Raw genomic sequence first — 15511 nt, forward strand, 5'->3', positions numbered from 1 at the left:
GCCATCCAGGCTGGGGAATTGCCTTAAGGGTTGAGCAATCACAGGTCCTTGTTTGCCAGGCTTGGGATTTCCCTGGCAGTACATCTCTTAAAACCATAGGCAGCCAGCCAGTGGATTTGATTCCCAGGAATTCCATTAGTTTGTAGCTAATACGAGAAATCTTTCACTTGTGACTTGTGAGTCCTAGCAACAGGCTAAAGTCTGCGGTTAGCCCCCCATTATCAGCTTAACTCCTTCCATCCTGTCCTCTACCTCAGGAAATATCAGTAGGCTTTCGGGATTCCCAGTGGATAATGCTTTACGAAGGGGAATTGGATTTGAACTGCCAACTTTTTGGTTAGCAGCCGTAGCAGCTGTAGCTCTTAACCACTGCGCCACCAGGGATCCTTAGTAGAGAAACTTGGCAGGAAATGTTTGGGAAGGACCTGGGAAATTTTATTTTCCCCATTTGTCTGCTTTTCCCTCAATCTTATTTCCCATCTCTTTGTCTCTCCTCTCACCAACTTCAACAAGAGTAGAGGACTTGGTTTTTTTAATCTGGAAAAGGCAAATTACCTGACCATGAACCATTTTGGATTGCTGGTTGCTAAGCAACAACGGCCTCTCTTAACAAAGATGTGTGTCATTCCATTTCCATGTTCAGTTGGGCCGAGCTCCCTTTGCTGCAGAATTTTTCCGAAAGCCACAAAAAACAACTGTACATTCCAACAATCTGAAAAGCTTCTGCCAATCCATCTCATAAAGCTCTAGGGGTGGGAACAGAGTTCCCACATGGAAAAAAAGGTACTTTTATCAGAAGAATGGAGATGTGCAAACCTCCTGGACAGACACAGAAACAATAGCTTTGAGAATCCACTCCACTTAGTAACTGTTTGGTGTGATTGGAAAACATTCAAACGAGAAGAAATGGCCAGTGAACCAGCTGCAGTCATTCTACTGTGATTAAGGTAACAGGAAGAATTTTGCTTTGGAAATATCTAAGTGATTTTTGGCTGTGCTCTTTTTCCGCCTGAAGTTAAGGACCAGTATTGAAAGAAAGAGTTCAAGCCTTTGAATCCAGACCGTTGGAAAGTTCTGAAAGATAACAGAAAACCCAGTGTTTTGTTGAAATTCTGAAGGCAATTCTAGCATACATCTATGTAAAAAATTTACCTTTATTTGCACTCACCTTCTGGCAGTCTCCTTTTGCAAAAAAAAAAAATTTGGAGACTGCCACCTCGGAATGTAATTTGAGGAGAATTGAGATTCAAATTAGTCCTGAAATTGTTCCACATCATTTTTGCCAAACATCAGCCCTATTCTTGCCTTTGCCCAAATTATGCCATTTGCCTTTTGCAAATTGCCCCTGAAAGAACTTTGTGATGATTATGGGGAACCAGCAGTTGGGTTAATGGGAAATGTCAAGGCCTGGGCTTCCTTGCCTGAGTCCGGCTACTAACTACCGAGTGTCTTTGAGATGACATTTAACTTGGCTGGTTCTCAAATACCTCTTTCCGGGATTTCTGAGATCCTTTTCCAGCCACAAAGTACTGTGAAGTCTGTAATTTATTGGGTCACAAATCAAGGTCATTTGGTGTACTTGAGACGATAATACCCTGTAATCAGGAAACATTATCTACTCACAGGCGTGAAACCTCTGAGTCATTGGTGACTACATCTTTCTCTTTCATCCCACATCTTGTACCTTGGGCATCCCTCTCTGGTTTTCAGTTCTGTGTTTAGTACCTGAGCATACTTCATGCCAGTAGCATGGATGACTGCCAAAGCCTCCTTCCTCATCTCCCATCACAAGTGTTCGGGGTTTCCCTCTTCACTCCAGCCTATATCCCACCACCCACTTCATATTTCTAAACCATAGCACTAGTTTTGATATTTTCCCTGGTTATTCTTCTATAGTCCTCCATTCCTTTTCAATGCCTCAGTTTGACACCAAAGTACCCTTCTAGTTAAACCTCTCATTCTTCTTCATTCAAGCTGACATGCCAGTTCTCTGGATATGGCCCATACAATCCTTCCTTAATGTCTTTGCTCATATGATGACTTTCACCTGGACTGCCCTATAACTTGCCTGCTTGCTAAAAATCCCGCCCATCCTTTAAGATTAATCTCAAATGCTATCTCCTCCCTGAACCTTTTTTCATTTCCTCAATAGGGCAGGATCTCTCTCTGGCCATTCTGCCATACTTTCGAGCAAGTGATGGCACTTATCTTCCCTACTAGGTTTCAAGCCCTCGTGGGAGAGCATCTGAAGAGCTGGTGCAGTGTCTGCACAGATTAGGCGCTCAGTCAGAATTTGTTAATTGGGTTGGGTGATAATTCAAGAGACCTTGAGCACTTTCTCAGTTGATAACCAACACATCACCAACTCAAACGCCCTTCTCCAATGCTGTCTGATTGTCTACCTAAATGAACCCTCTCCCTCATTTGAATTTATATATTGCTCTATCATTCTTTCCTGGTACCACCACATTATGCCTTTCGTAAGAGAAGTTTATGTACATTCCCAATCTCATTCTAAAAGATTATTAATCCCTTAAAGCTGGAAGTTGTGTCTTCCTTATCTTTGTGTCCCTGGTAGCCTCTAACAAAGTGCCAGAAGTGTAGTAGGTACAAAATTTACTTATCGAATTAAATAACCGAGGGAAGATTTGTATTAAGATGTAAGCCCAGTGTGTGTGTCTCTGTGTATGTTATTCATTTTAAACCTACATAATTGTGGTAGGCAGAATTCTACGATGTCTCCCCAAACTCCTGGGAACTGGTTTATATCTACCTACTCTTAGTTATTTAGTTAAAAATTGAACAATATTCTAAGTGTTGCTGTGACAGGATTTTGTAGATGTAATTAAGATCCAAATAGGGAGATTATCTGGATGTATCTGACCTAATCACACCAGCCCTTTAAATCTGCATCTAGATGTCAGAGACAGGGGAGTCAGAGATTCAAAGGGTGAGAGGAATTGGAAACAAGGGAAATTCTCCTGCTAGCTCTGAAAATGGAGGGGGCCATATGGCAAGGAATGTAGGCAGCTTCTAGGACCTGACAGTGGTCCCAGCTGATAGCAAGAAAATGGGGACTGGATTTAGCCAACAACCTGGATAAGCTTGGAATCGGATTCTTCCCCAGAGCCTCTAGAAAGCAATGCAACCCAACTGTCACATTGATTTCAGCCTTGTGGGTTCCTGAACAGAAAACCCAGCCACTCCATGCCCAGACTTCTGACCCACAGAACTGGGAGCTAATAAATTGTTTTAAGTTGCTAAGTTTATAGTAATGTTTTAGGCAGTAATAGAAAACTAATACAATAATGTCGCTGATTTATTGGGCATTACTTAGCTCTGAATTATTTTTCTACTTTGATTGCCTTTGCCATCTTCTGCTCTATAAGGAATTCAAGCGAGAAAACCCTAGAATAGCAAAGAGAAACTTAACACACTAAACAGAAGTCACAGTATTAATTATTTGTGCTATTTGGAGAGCAGAATTCCTGCTTTCAGAAAATGGTCATGTTTACATGAATTTATGAAAAAAATACCACACCCATAGGAAGTCCTCAAGCTGTCATAAAGTCTGCTTGTCAGAACAGGACCTTTCTACCTTCCTCTTCAGTATCTGTGATATTCCTGTTAGTAAAAAAAGAAAGGTTTAACAATAAGCTCAGAGAGGCCCCATCACTCCCCCAAGCACTCCACCTCTATTTCTGGGAGCCACCATGGAGAAAATGGCGGGGGTTAGACCTAATGTATTTGCTTTCTCCAAGAATGAGTAACTGTGAGAATCTGAGATATAACCCATGATTCACTGCTAGGAGTTTCTAAAAGAATACCCTACAAATCATTCAGAAAAAGAATAAGCATGATTCCATGTCCTGAGATCTTGGAAGAGAGGGTAACTAGAGGACAAGAAAGTTCTCAAAAATACAATTTAAATTGGCCAATTGTAAATTCTCTCACTGTGGAATTAAAGGGGAAAATCCCTAAAGAAACCTGTGTGGCTGCACAATGAGCTCTCTTAATGAGTTTGACACAGTGTACCTAAACAAAGTAGACAAAAATATATACATAGCCAGGGACGGTTCTACCAGCAAGAATCATGCCTGGGACCCAAACCCAAATTGTTCTACGCAGAATAAAGTTTATTCTTAAATACTTACGTCTAAAGTAAGGAATAGTTGGGTCCACTGCCTAAAATGACCAAGAGAAAGTTGGTTTCATTAATTCCTACTTTGCTTTTGTCCTGTTGGTTTGTCCAGGGTTCTTTGAAAGCGAGGGAAGAGGTAATTGGCAATTAGTAATTGTCCTAATTAAATCCGAGTCTTCTGGCCTGGATGAAGCACATTCTAGCAAGTTAATACAATTTGCAAATAAATTGCAATTACACCACTGCAAATGACCTTTGAGTTTGAGAACTCTTTTTTTTTATTTAACATTTTATTGTTTTTTAGGTGAAAGTTTACACAGCAGATTAGTTTCCCATTCAACAATTCATATACAAATCGTCTCATGGCATTGGTTGCCATCCCTACAATGTGTTAGGATTCTCCCCATTTCCACCCTGCCTTCCCCATTTCCTTCTGTCCAGTTTCCCTCCCCTTGCTTGCCTTCCTGTCTTAGCTTTTGGATAAATGTTGCCCATTTGGTCTCCTATAGTTAATTTTCCTAAGGTCCACATCCCTCTCGGGTATTTATTTTATAGGCCAACCACTTATTTGGCTGAAAGGTGACCTTGAGAGTTGCTTCAGTTCCAGATTAAAAGGGTATTTTAGGGCAATCAAATCTACTGCAAAAGACCTCCTTAAAGTGCTCAAAAGCAAAGATGTCAATTTGGAAGCTAAAGTGCACCTGACTTAAGCCAGGATATTTTCAATCACCTCATATGCGTGCAAAAGCTGGACAATGAATATGGAAGACCAAAGAATTGATGCCTTTGAATTATGGCGTTGGTGAAGAATATGGAATGTACCATGGACTGCCAGAAAAACAAACAAATCTGTCTTGGAAGAAGTACAGCCAGAATGGTCCTTAGAAATGAGGATGGCAGGACTTCGTCTCACGTACTTTGGGCATGCTGTCAGGAGGGATCAGTCCCTGGAGAAGGACATCATGCTTGGTAAAGTAGAGGGTCAGTGAAAAAAGAGGAAGACTGTCAACAAGATGGATTGACACAGTGGCTGCAACAATGGGCTCAAACACAACATCATTCGTGAGAATGGAGCAAGACTTGGCACTGTTTCGTTCTGTTGTACATAGGATCACTATGAGTCGGAATCAACTCAACAGCACCTAACAACAACAACTTGGGCCAGTAGACTCAGGGGTTCCTCCAGTCTGTATCAGTCAATAAGTCTGGTCTTTTTCATGAATTCGAATTTTGTTCTACATTTTTATCCCATTCTAACTGGGACCTTCTATTGTGTCCCTGGTCAGAGCAGTTGGTAGTAGTAGCTGGACACCATCTAGTTTTGATCTTAGGCTTGAGGCAGCTGTGGTTCGTGTGGGCCATTAGTCCTGTGGACTAATTGTTTTCTTGAGTCTTTGGTTTCCTTCGGTCTCCTTTGTTCCAGATGGGAGGAGACAGATAGTTGTATGTTAGATGGCTGCTCACAAACTTTCAAGACCCCAGATGCTGCTCACCAAACTAGGATGTAGAACTTTATCTTTAGGAACTATGTTATGCCAATTGACTTAGATGTCCCCAGAGGTTATGGTCCTGAGTCTTCAAACCCAGTAACTCAGTCCCACTAGTGTTTGGATATGTCTAGGAAGTTTCCATAACTCTGCCCCCTATGTGCTCTATTATGTGTATGAATATATATGCAGCACATACAAATACTTATATACAAATGATTACAACTATACCTATATATGCACATGCATGTACTCCCATACACCCTTCCACACCTATATAACATACATATCTACCTATGTAATCACACACAGATTTTTGGTTTTTATTACTGTAGTTGCAGAACTGTATATGTTATAACATTTACTGTAGTTGTCCTTTATTCTTGCATACCTCTCAGTACCTTCCTTTACCTTGGTCACGTTGTGTTGACCTTCCCCTGTAGGATATTGCTTTTCCCTTCACCAGAATTAATATGGTCTACTATCCAGTAAGTGATTCTCCCACCCTCCCTCTCCCATCCCTGGTAACCATCAAAGAACGTTGCTTTCTGTGTGTCTTAGGCTGGGTTCTCTAGAGAAGCAAAGCCCTTGAAGCATATAAATATTTATGTAGGGAGATTGGTATCAAGGAAAGGGCTCACGTGATTGTAGAAGCTGAAGTCCCAAGTCTGTGGGTCAGGCTGGAGGCTTCTCCTGATTCATGTAGCTGCCTGGCAACTCAAGATTGGCAGATCAGATAGCAGGCCTCTGGCTCACAGGCTGTGGAGGCTGACGAATCCCAAGATCGGCAAGTAAGCTGCTAGCTCACGTCTTGAGAACCAGAAGTCAGATGAACAGGAGCCAGCTGTAGGATTTAGTGTGAGCAAAAGCCAATGAGCTTTGCCAGAAAGTCCACCTATATTGGATGTAGGCCACACCCTCAAGTAAACTCCTTTCCAACTGATTGGCTGCTCATAACAGATCTGATGATGGAGGTGATCACATTATATCAGATCTCATTATGACAGGGATTACATCATTATATAGCTGCCAGACTACATCATAACTGCCAAACCACTGAGAAACATGGCCCAGCCAAGTTGACACACAACCTTAACCATCATAGTCCACCCCTTGTCAATTTGGCACCCGTTGTTGTTGTTAGGTACCACGAAGTCAGTTCCGACTCATAGTGACCCTATGCACAACAGAACGAAACACTGTCCAGTCCTGCACCTCCCTCATGATTGTTGCTATGCTTGAGCCTATTGTTACAGCCATTGTGTCAATCCATCTTATTGAGGGTCTTCCTTTTTTTTGCTGATCCTCACTTTACCAAGCATGATGTCCTTTTCCAGGGTCTGATCCCTCCTGACAGCATGTCCAAAGTATGTGAGACACAGTTTCACCATCCTTGCTTCCAAGGAGCATTCCGGTTGTACTTCCTCCAAGACAGATTTGTTTATTCTTTTGGCAGTCCATAGTATATTCAATATTCTTCACCAATACCACAATTAAAACCCTGACAACTTTTCTTCGGCCTTCCTTATTCGCTGTCCAACTTCCACCTGCATATGAGGTGATTGAAAACACCATAGCTTGGGTCAGGCGCACCTTAGTCCTCAAGGTGACATCTTTGCTTTTTAACCCTTTAAAGAGATGTCTTGCAGCTGATTTGCCCAATGCAATGCATCTTTTGATTTCTTGACTGCTGCTTCCATGGGTGTTGATTGTGGATCCAAGTAAAATGAAATTCTTGACAGCTTCAGTCTTTTCTCTGTTTATCATGATGTTGTTTATTGGTCCAATTGTGAGGATTTTTGTTTTATGTTGAGGTATAATCCATACTGAAGGCAGTAGTCTTTGATCTTCATCTGAAAGTGCTTCACGTCCTCTTCACTTTCTGCAAGCAAGGTTGTGTCATCTGTATAACGCAGGTTGTTATTGAGTCTTCCTCCAATCCTGATGCCCCATTCTTCATATAGTCCAGCTTCTTGGATTATTTGCTGAGCAAAGAGATTGAATAGATATGGTGAAGGGATACAACCCTGACTCACGCCTTTCCTGGCTTTAAACCATTTGGTATCCCCTTGTTCTGTTCAAACAACTGCCTCTTGATCCATATACAGATTCCTCATGAGCACAATTAAGTGTTCCAGAATTCCCATTCTCCATAATGTTATCCATAATTTGTTATGATCCACACAGTCGAATGCCTTAGCATAGTCAGTAAAACACAGGTAAACATCTTCCTGGTATTCTCTGCTTTCAGCCAGGATCCATCTGACATCAGCCATGATATCCCTGGCTTCACATCCTCTTCTAAATCCAGCTTGAATTTCTGGCAGTTCCTGTCAATATACTGCTGCAGCCACTTTTGAGTGATCTTCAGCAAAATTTTGCTTGCATGTGATATTAATGATATTGTTGGATAGTTTCTGCGTTTGGTTGGATCACCTTTCTTGGGAATAGGCATAAATACAGATCTCTTCCAGTCAGTTAACCAGGTAACTCTCTTCCAAATTTCTTGGCATAGACAAGTGAACACTGGAAGTGCTCTGTTTGTTGAAACATCTCTATTGGTATTCCCTCAATTCCTGGAGCCTTGTTTTTCACAAGTGCCTTCAGTGCATCTTGGACTTCTTCCTTCAGTACCACCGGTTCCCGATCATGTGTTACTGCCTGAAATGGTTGAATGTCGACCAATTCTTTTTGGTGTAGTGACTCTGTGTATTCCTTCCATCTTCTTTCGATGCTTCTGCATTGTTTTTAATATATTCCCTATAGAATCCTTCAGTATTGCAATTTGAGGCTTGAATTTTTTCTTCAGTTCTTTCAGCTTGAGAAGTGCTGAGCATATTCTTCCTTTTTGATTTTCTACCTCCAGTTCTTTGCACACGTCATCATAATACTTTACTTTGTCTTCTTGAGCTACCCTTTGAAATCTTCTTTTCAGTTCTTTTACTTCGTCATTTTTTCCTTTTGTTTTAGCTACTCTACGTTCAAGAGCAAGTTTCAGAGTCTCTTCTGATATCCATTTCAGTCTTTTCTTTCTCTCCTGTCTTTTTAATACCTCTTCCTTTCTTCTTGTATGATGTCCTTGATGTCATTCCACAACTCGTCTGGTCTTTGGTCATCAGTGTTCAACACGTCAAATCTATTCTTGAGATGGTCTCTAAATTCAGGTGGGATGTACTCAGGGTTGTACTTTGACTCTCGTGGACTTGTTTAATTTTCTTCAGTTTCAGCTTGAACTTGCATATGCGTAATTGATGGTCCGATCTGCAGTCAGCCCCTAGCCTTGTTCTGACTGATAATATCGAGCTTTTCTATTGTCTCTTTCCACAGATGTAGTTGATTTGATTCCTGTGTATTCCATCTGGTGAGGTCCATGTGTATAGTCACCATTTATATTGGTGAAAAAAGGTGTTTGCAAAGAAGTTGTTGGTCTTGCGAAATTCAATCATGCAATCTCCTGCATCATTTCTATCAGCAAGACCGTATTTTCCAACTACCAATCCTTCTTCTTTGTTTCCAACTTTTACATTCCAATCACCAGTAATTATCAGTGCATCCTGACTGCGTGTTTGATCAATTTCAGACTGTGAAAGTTGATAAAAATCTTCAGTTTCTTCATCTTTGGCCTTAGTGGTTGGTGCATAAATTTGAATAATAGTCATAATAACTGGGCTCCCTCGTATGTATATTATCCTATCACTGACAGTGTTGTACTTCAGGATAGATCTTGAAATGTTCTTTTTGATTATGAATGCAATGCCATTACTCTTCAAGTTGTCATTCCTGGCATAGTAGAGCATATGATTGTCTGATTCAAAATGACCAATACCAGTCCATTTCCGCTCACTAATTTCTAGAATATTGATCTTTATGCATTCCATTTCATTTTTGACTATTTCCAATTTTCTCAGATTCATACTTCATACATTCCTGGTTCCAATTATTAATGGATGTCTGCAGCTGTTTATTTTCATTTTCAGTCATGCCATATCAGCAAATGAAGGTCCTGAAAGCTTGACTCCGTCCATGTCATTAAGGTCAACTTGTCTTTAAGGTTGGCACCCATAAAAAAAAAAAATAAAGACAATTATAAAGTCATACGTACACCTAACATGATACAACAACATCCGTACAATGGAAAATGCGGTAGCCCTGTTTATATCCTTTATCTATTTGGGGCCTCTTTCCTTTCCATTTAACGTTGGAGATTAGTTTTTCCATTTCGTTAAAGAATGTTGCTGGGATTTGGATTGAGATTGCATTGTATCTATAGATCGCTTTGGGTGATATTGACATTTTCACAATGTTAAGTCTTCCAATCCATGATCATAGTATGTTTTTCCATTTATGTAGGTCCCTTTTGGTTTCTTGCAGTAGTGTTGTGTAGTTTTCCTTGTATAAGTCTTTTATGTCCCTGGTTCAATTTATTCCTAGTTATTTTATCCATTTGGGGGTTATTGTAAATGGTATCGTTTTCCTAATTTCCTTTTTGGAGATCTCTTTGTTAGTGTGGAGGAACCCAGGTGATTTTTCTATGTTGATCTTGTACCCTGCCACTTTGCTGACCCCTTCTATTAGTTCTAGTAACTTTCTTGTTGAATCTCTTGGGTTTTCTATGTATAGGATCATGTCATCTGTGAATAGGGATAGTTTTAACTTACCAATTTGAATACCCTTTATTTCCCTTTCTTGCCTTATTGCTCTGGCTAAGACATCCAATACAATAATGAGTAATAGTGGTGATGATGGGCATTGTTGTCTTGTTCCTGTTCTCAAAGGAAATGCTTTCAGTCGCTGTCTCTGGAAAATAATGTTGGTTGTTGGGTTTGTATACATGCCTTTAATTATGTTGAAGAATGTCTCTTCTATTCTTATTTTGCTGAGAGTTTTTATCAGAAAGGGCATTAGATTTTATCAAATGCCTTTTCTGCATTGTTTGAGATGGTCATGTAATTCTTTTCCTTTTTTTTATTTATGTGGTGAATAACATTGATTGATTTTTCTAATGTTGAACCACCTTTGCATCCCTGATAAGAATCTCTCCTGATCATTGTGTATTATTATTATTTTTTTAATATACTTTTGTAACCTGTTGGCTAGAATTTTGTTGAGAATTTTTGTGTCTATATTCATGAAGGTTATTGGTCTGTAATTTTCTTTTTTTGTGGTATCTTTGCCTGGCTTTGGTATTGGGGTTATGCCGGCTTCATAGAATGAATTAGGGAGTATTCGTTAATTTTCTATGTTCTGGAATAGTTTGAGTAAAATTGGTGTCAAGTTTGAGAAATGTTGAAATAGATGTGAGATATAAAAAGACAAGTCAAGCAAAGAACATAGGACTTTGTACAAAGATTTTGCAGGATGTAAAGGATGATAACTTGACAACAAGGCCAGGCAAGATCTGTAGTGTGACCTTAGAGAGATGGCGTTGTGTCTACGTAGTGGAAGAAGCAGCATTTCCTCTCAGTGAGCATTGAAGTTCTAAGAGCATATTAGGTCAGACTGCTCCCCTTCTCTTCTTGTACCAGGTCAATAATTTGTTAGGAAAATATGGCAGCCATAACGTATTTTGACTCAGCAAACATTTAAAAATGCCCTGTAAACAGTATGAGAAAACGTGGGCTCTATTTGGCTTAGAAACTTGCTGAGCGACTAGCCAAAATTTGCTCATTAATGAGTTGATGTCAAATCCAGAAATATGTAGGACATGAATTTCTGTCCATAGTCGTCTTCAGTTCAAGATTTCCATCAAGAATTTAAAAAATATAGATGATGAAAATATAGAAGGAAAAAATGATGACAACATTTGAGAGGAATAATGGGTAGACTGGATGAAACAAGCAGTGCAGGGAAGTAACAGCTTCCCCCTGCCCCCCATCTCCATTGCTTTATTTTCTCTTAAGAAAAAAAAAAAAAAAAAAACCAGCTAATTTAATATGCATAATGGCATGTTAATGGTATGTTAATGTTTTCATTTGCATTTTATTACTTCTGAAAGGAGTATTTGATCAAAGGTTTCTCAGTCATCTGCAATCATGTTTTATAGGTGATTTATCTTTTCATAGAACTTGCTCATTTGCTATTGAGGTATTTGTCTTTTCCTTCTTAATTTGTAGCACTTTCTATATGTTAACCCCTTATCTATTAATTGTTACAATTATTTTATCCAGTTTGCCATTTGCTTTTTAATCTTTTTTTTTTTTTTTTAATGGTAGTCTTTGGTACACAGAAACTTGTGATTGTTAATGGGGTCAAATCTATCAGCCTCTTAAGATTTCTGCATTAATAAATATGCTTAGAAAATTCTTATCCACCTTAATATTAGATATTCACTTATATTTTCATCTAATCCTTTTAAGGTTTATTTTAAGTCTTTAATTCATCTGGATTTTATTTTGGTGCATGGTATAAGCTCTAGGGATCAGACATTATTCTAAATAACCTGTTGCCATCAAGTCGATTTCAACTTTTAGTGGCCCTTTAGGACAGAGTAGAACTGACCCATAGGGTTTCCAAAGCTGTAATCTTTGCAGAAGTAGACTGTCAATCTTTCTCCCATGGAGCAACTAGTGAGTTCGAACTGCTGACCTTTCAGTTAGCAGCTGAGCACTTAACCACTGCACCACAAGAGCTCACTTATTCTAAATAGCTAGCCAGTTTTCTAAGTACCAGTTATGAATAATGTATCATTTGTCCAATGATTTGAAGTAATATTAAGACAACAATAGTAATAGCTAATATTTGTTTATTGCTTATTCTGCACCTGGTACTGTTTTAATATGTGTTAACTCATTTCTTTCTTAAATAACTCTATAAGGTGTGTACTATTTTTTTTTATTTTACTCTAAGTGAAAGTTTACAAATCAAGCCAGTCTTTTATATAAAAACTTATATACACCTTGCTGTCTACTCTTTCCTGATCTCCCCCTAATGAGACAGCATATTCCTCCTCTCCACTCTGTATTCCCTGTGTCCATTCAACCAGCTCCTGTCCCCCTCTGCCTTGTCATCTCACCTCCAGACACATAGTTTCATGTGCCTACTTGAGCCAAGAAGCTCATTTAAGCTGTGTACTATTTGTTATCATTCCCATATCATAGCATCCCTCAGTTGGTAAACTAAGGCACAGAATGTCTGATAACCTGTCTAAGGTCACAAAATTGGGGAGTGGTGGTGTTGAGATACAGATTGGGGCAACATGACTCCAGTGTTCAACCTTTGAGATTATTTGATATGCTTGAGTCTGTTTGTAGACTTAATTTTGTTCTAATGTATTAGTTCCTATACTTACGTTATACTGTTTTAATATAGAGCAATTCAAGTCACTCCCCCATTTTTTTCTTTACTAATTTCTAATTTAATCATGCACCCCCCTTTCATTTTACAGCTGGCTTCTTAAAGTGTCCCGTTGCTGTTGCCGTTGAGTCAATTGTGACTCATAGTGACCCTATAGGACAGAGTAGAACTTCCCTATAGCTTAAAGTGTCAAGGCCTCTTTATTCTGTGTAACTAGCAAGAGCTGTGTTCCATGACTGCTTTTGCTGGTGCCAAACCCTCTATGGAGTTTCCAGTAGAACCAAACTGCTCTTAACCTGGTTGTAGAGATGTGAGTGACACCAACCGAGAGACCTTACTGCAACGATAAAAATGTTCTAAATATGTGCTGTCCAATATGATAGCCACTAGCCACATGTCTACAGAGCTCTGGTAGTGTAGTGGTTAAGCGTTCTGCTGCTAACTAAAAGGTTGGCACTTCGAATCCACCAGCCGCTCCTTGGAAACCCTATGGGGCAGTTCCACCCTGTCCTGCAAGGTTGGTACGAATCGGAATCCACTGGACAGCAACAGGTTTGGTTTGGTTTAGCCTCATGTCTATTGAACACTTGAAATGTGGCTAGTATGACTGAGTGTCTTAGTTATCTAGTGCTGCTCTAACAGAGATACCACAAGTGGGTGACTTTAACAAACAGAAACATATTTTCTCCCAGTTTAGGAGAAGTCCAAATTCAGAGCACCAATTCTAGGGGAAGGCTTTCTCTCTCTGTCAGCTCTGAGGGAAGGTCCTTGTCTCTTTTCAGCTTCTGTGTTAGCTCCTTGGTGGTCTTCATGTGGCAGGACATCTATTTTCCCATCTCTGCTTCCTTAATCTGCTCTTTTACATCTCAAAAGAGATTGACTCAAAACACACCCTATGCTAATACTGTCTGATTAGCATAACAAAGAAAACCCTTTCCAAATGGTATTTTATCCCTACCCCCCTCCCCCTGTCTTTGGCAGTCCAGTTTTTTTCTGACTCATATCAATCCTATAGGACAGAGTAGAACTACCCCATAGGGTTTCCAAGGCTGTTATCTTTATGGAAGCAGACTGCCACATCCTTCTGCCATAGAGTGGCTGGTGGGGTCAAATCACTTGGCAGCTAAGAGCTTAAATACTGCACCACTGGGACTGCTTAACCACACGTCCACAGGTATAGGGGTTAGGATTTATAACATATATATATATAAAACCAAACCAAAACCCAGTGCTGTCGAGTCGATTCCAACTCATAGCGACCCTATAGGACAGAGTAGAACTGCCCCACAGAGTTTACCAGGAGTGCCTGGCGGATTCGAACTGCCGACTCTTTGGTTAGCAGCCATAGCGATATACACACAAATTTTTATTGGGCTCTAAGTGAAAGTTTACAAACCAAATCAGTCTCTCATACAAAAACTTATATACACCTTGCTATGTACTCCTAGCTGCCCTCCCCCTAATGAGACAGCACACTCCTTCCCTCCAATCTCTATTTTTGTGTCTATTCGGCCAGCTTCTGACCCCCTCTGCCGTCTCATCTCTTCTCTAGACAGGAGCTGCCCACACAGTCTCATGTGTCTACTTGATCCAAGAAGCTCACTCTTCACGAGTATTATTTTCTATCCCATAGTCTAGTCCAATCCCTGTCTGAAGAGTTGGCTTTGGGAATGGTTCCTGCCTTGGGCTAACAGAAGGCCTGGGGACCATGACTTCTGGGGTCCTTCTAGTCTCAGTCTGGTCTTTTTACAAGAATTTGGGGTCTGCATCCCACTGCTCTCCTGCTCCCTCAGGGGTTCTCTGTTGTGTTCCCTGTCAGGGCAGGCATCAGTTGTAGCCGGGTACCATCTAGTTCTTCTGGTCTCGGGCTGATGTAGTCTCTGCTTTATGTGGCCCTTTCTGTCTCTTGGGCTCATAATTAACCTTGTGTCTTTGGTGTTCTTCATTCTCCTTTGCTCCAGGTGGGTTGAGAATAATTGATACATGTTAGATGGCTGCTTGCTAGCGTTTAAGACCCCAGACACCACTCTCCAAAGTGGGATGCAGAATGTTTTCTTAATAGATTTTATTATGCCTATTGACTTAGATGTCCCCTGAAACCATGGTCCCCAAACTCCTGTCCCTGCTACACTGGCCTTTGAAGCATATAACACATATTTTGTGGGGACACGATTCAATCCATAACACTGAGGAACTTAATTTTTAAATAGCCATATGTGGCTAGTGGCTACCATATGGACAGTGCAGATTAGTTGATGAAAAAGTTAAGTAGCTTGAATTGTTCTCAAATGTGCCTTGTTCACTGCCAGGAAAGCAAGTTACCTATGTTTTGAAGGGTCTCTTAAGTCAAGGGGCTACTGTTTTTCTTCTCAAGCTTTCCTTCACTCCCAGCTTTCAGTGATAGGTCTTTGCATTTGCTGTTTTCAGCTCTTCCAAGGAAGGCAGTACTGGATTACCCAATGGACAGACTAAGTATATACCTGGGGGATTGGCAAAGGAAGGTACAAAAAAATGAAATAATATCAGCAAGAACTCATCCGGAATAATTTAGACTTGACTGTACTTCCTTACGTTTATTCCATGGCTTGGA

General features: G+C 40.2%; 1 protein-coding gene across 5 annotated transcripts in view; it reads left to right on the forward strand.

The window, feature by feature from the left end:
- SUSD1 (sushi domain containing 1) overlaps window positions 1-15511 on the forward strand; it is a 223587-nt gene that overhangs the window by 125235 nt on the left and 82841 nt on the right. The window lies entirely within an intron of this gene.

The sequence above is a fragment of the Loxodonta africana genome, chromosome 9, assembly GCF_030014295.1.
Source record: "Loxodonta africana isolate mLoxAfr1 chromosome 9, mLoxAfr1.hap2, whole genome shotgun sequence".
Taxonomy (NCBI): domain Eukaryota; kingdom Metazoa; phylum Chordata; class Mammalia; order Proboscidea; family Elephantidae; genus Loxodonta; species Loxodonta africana.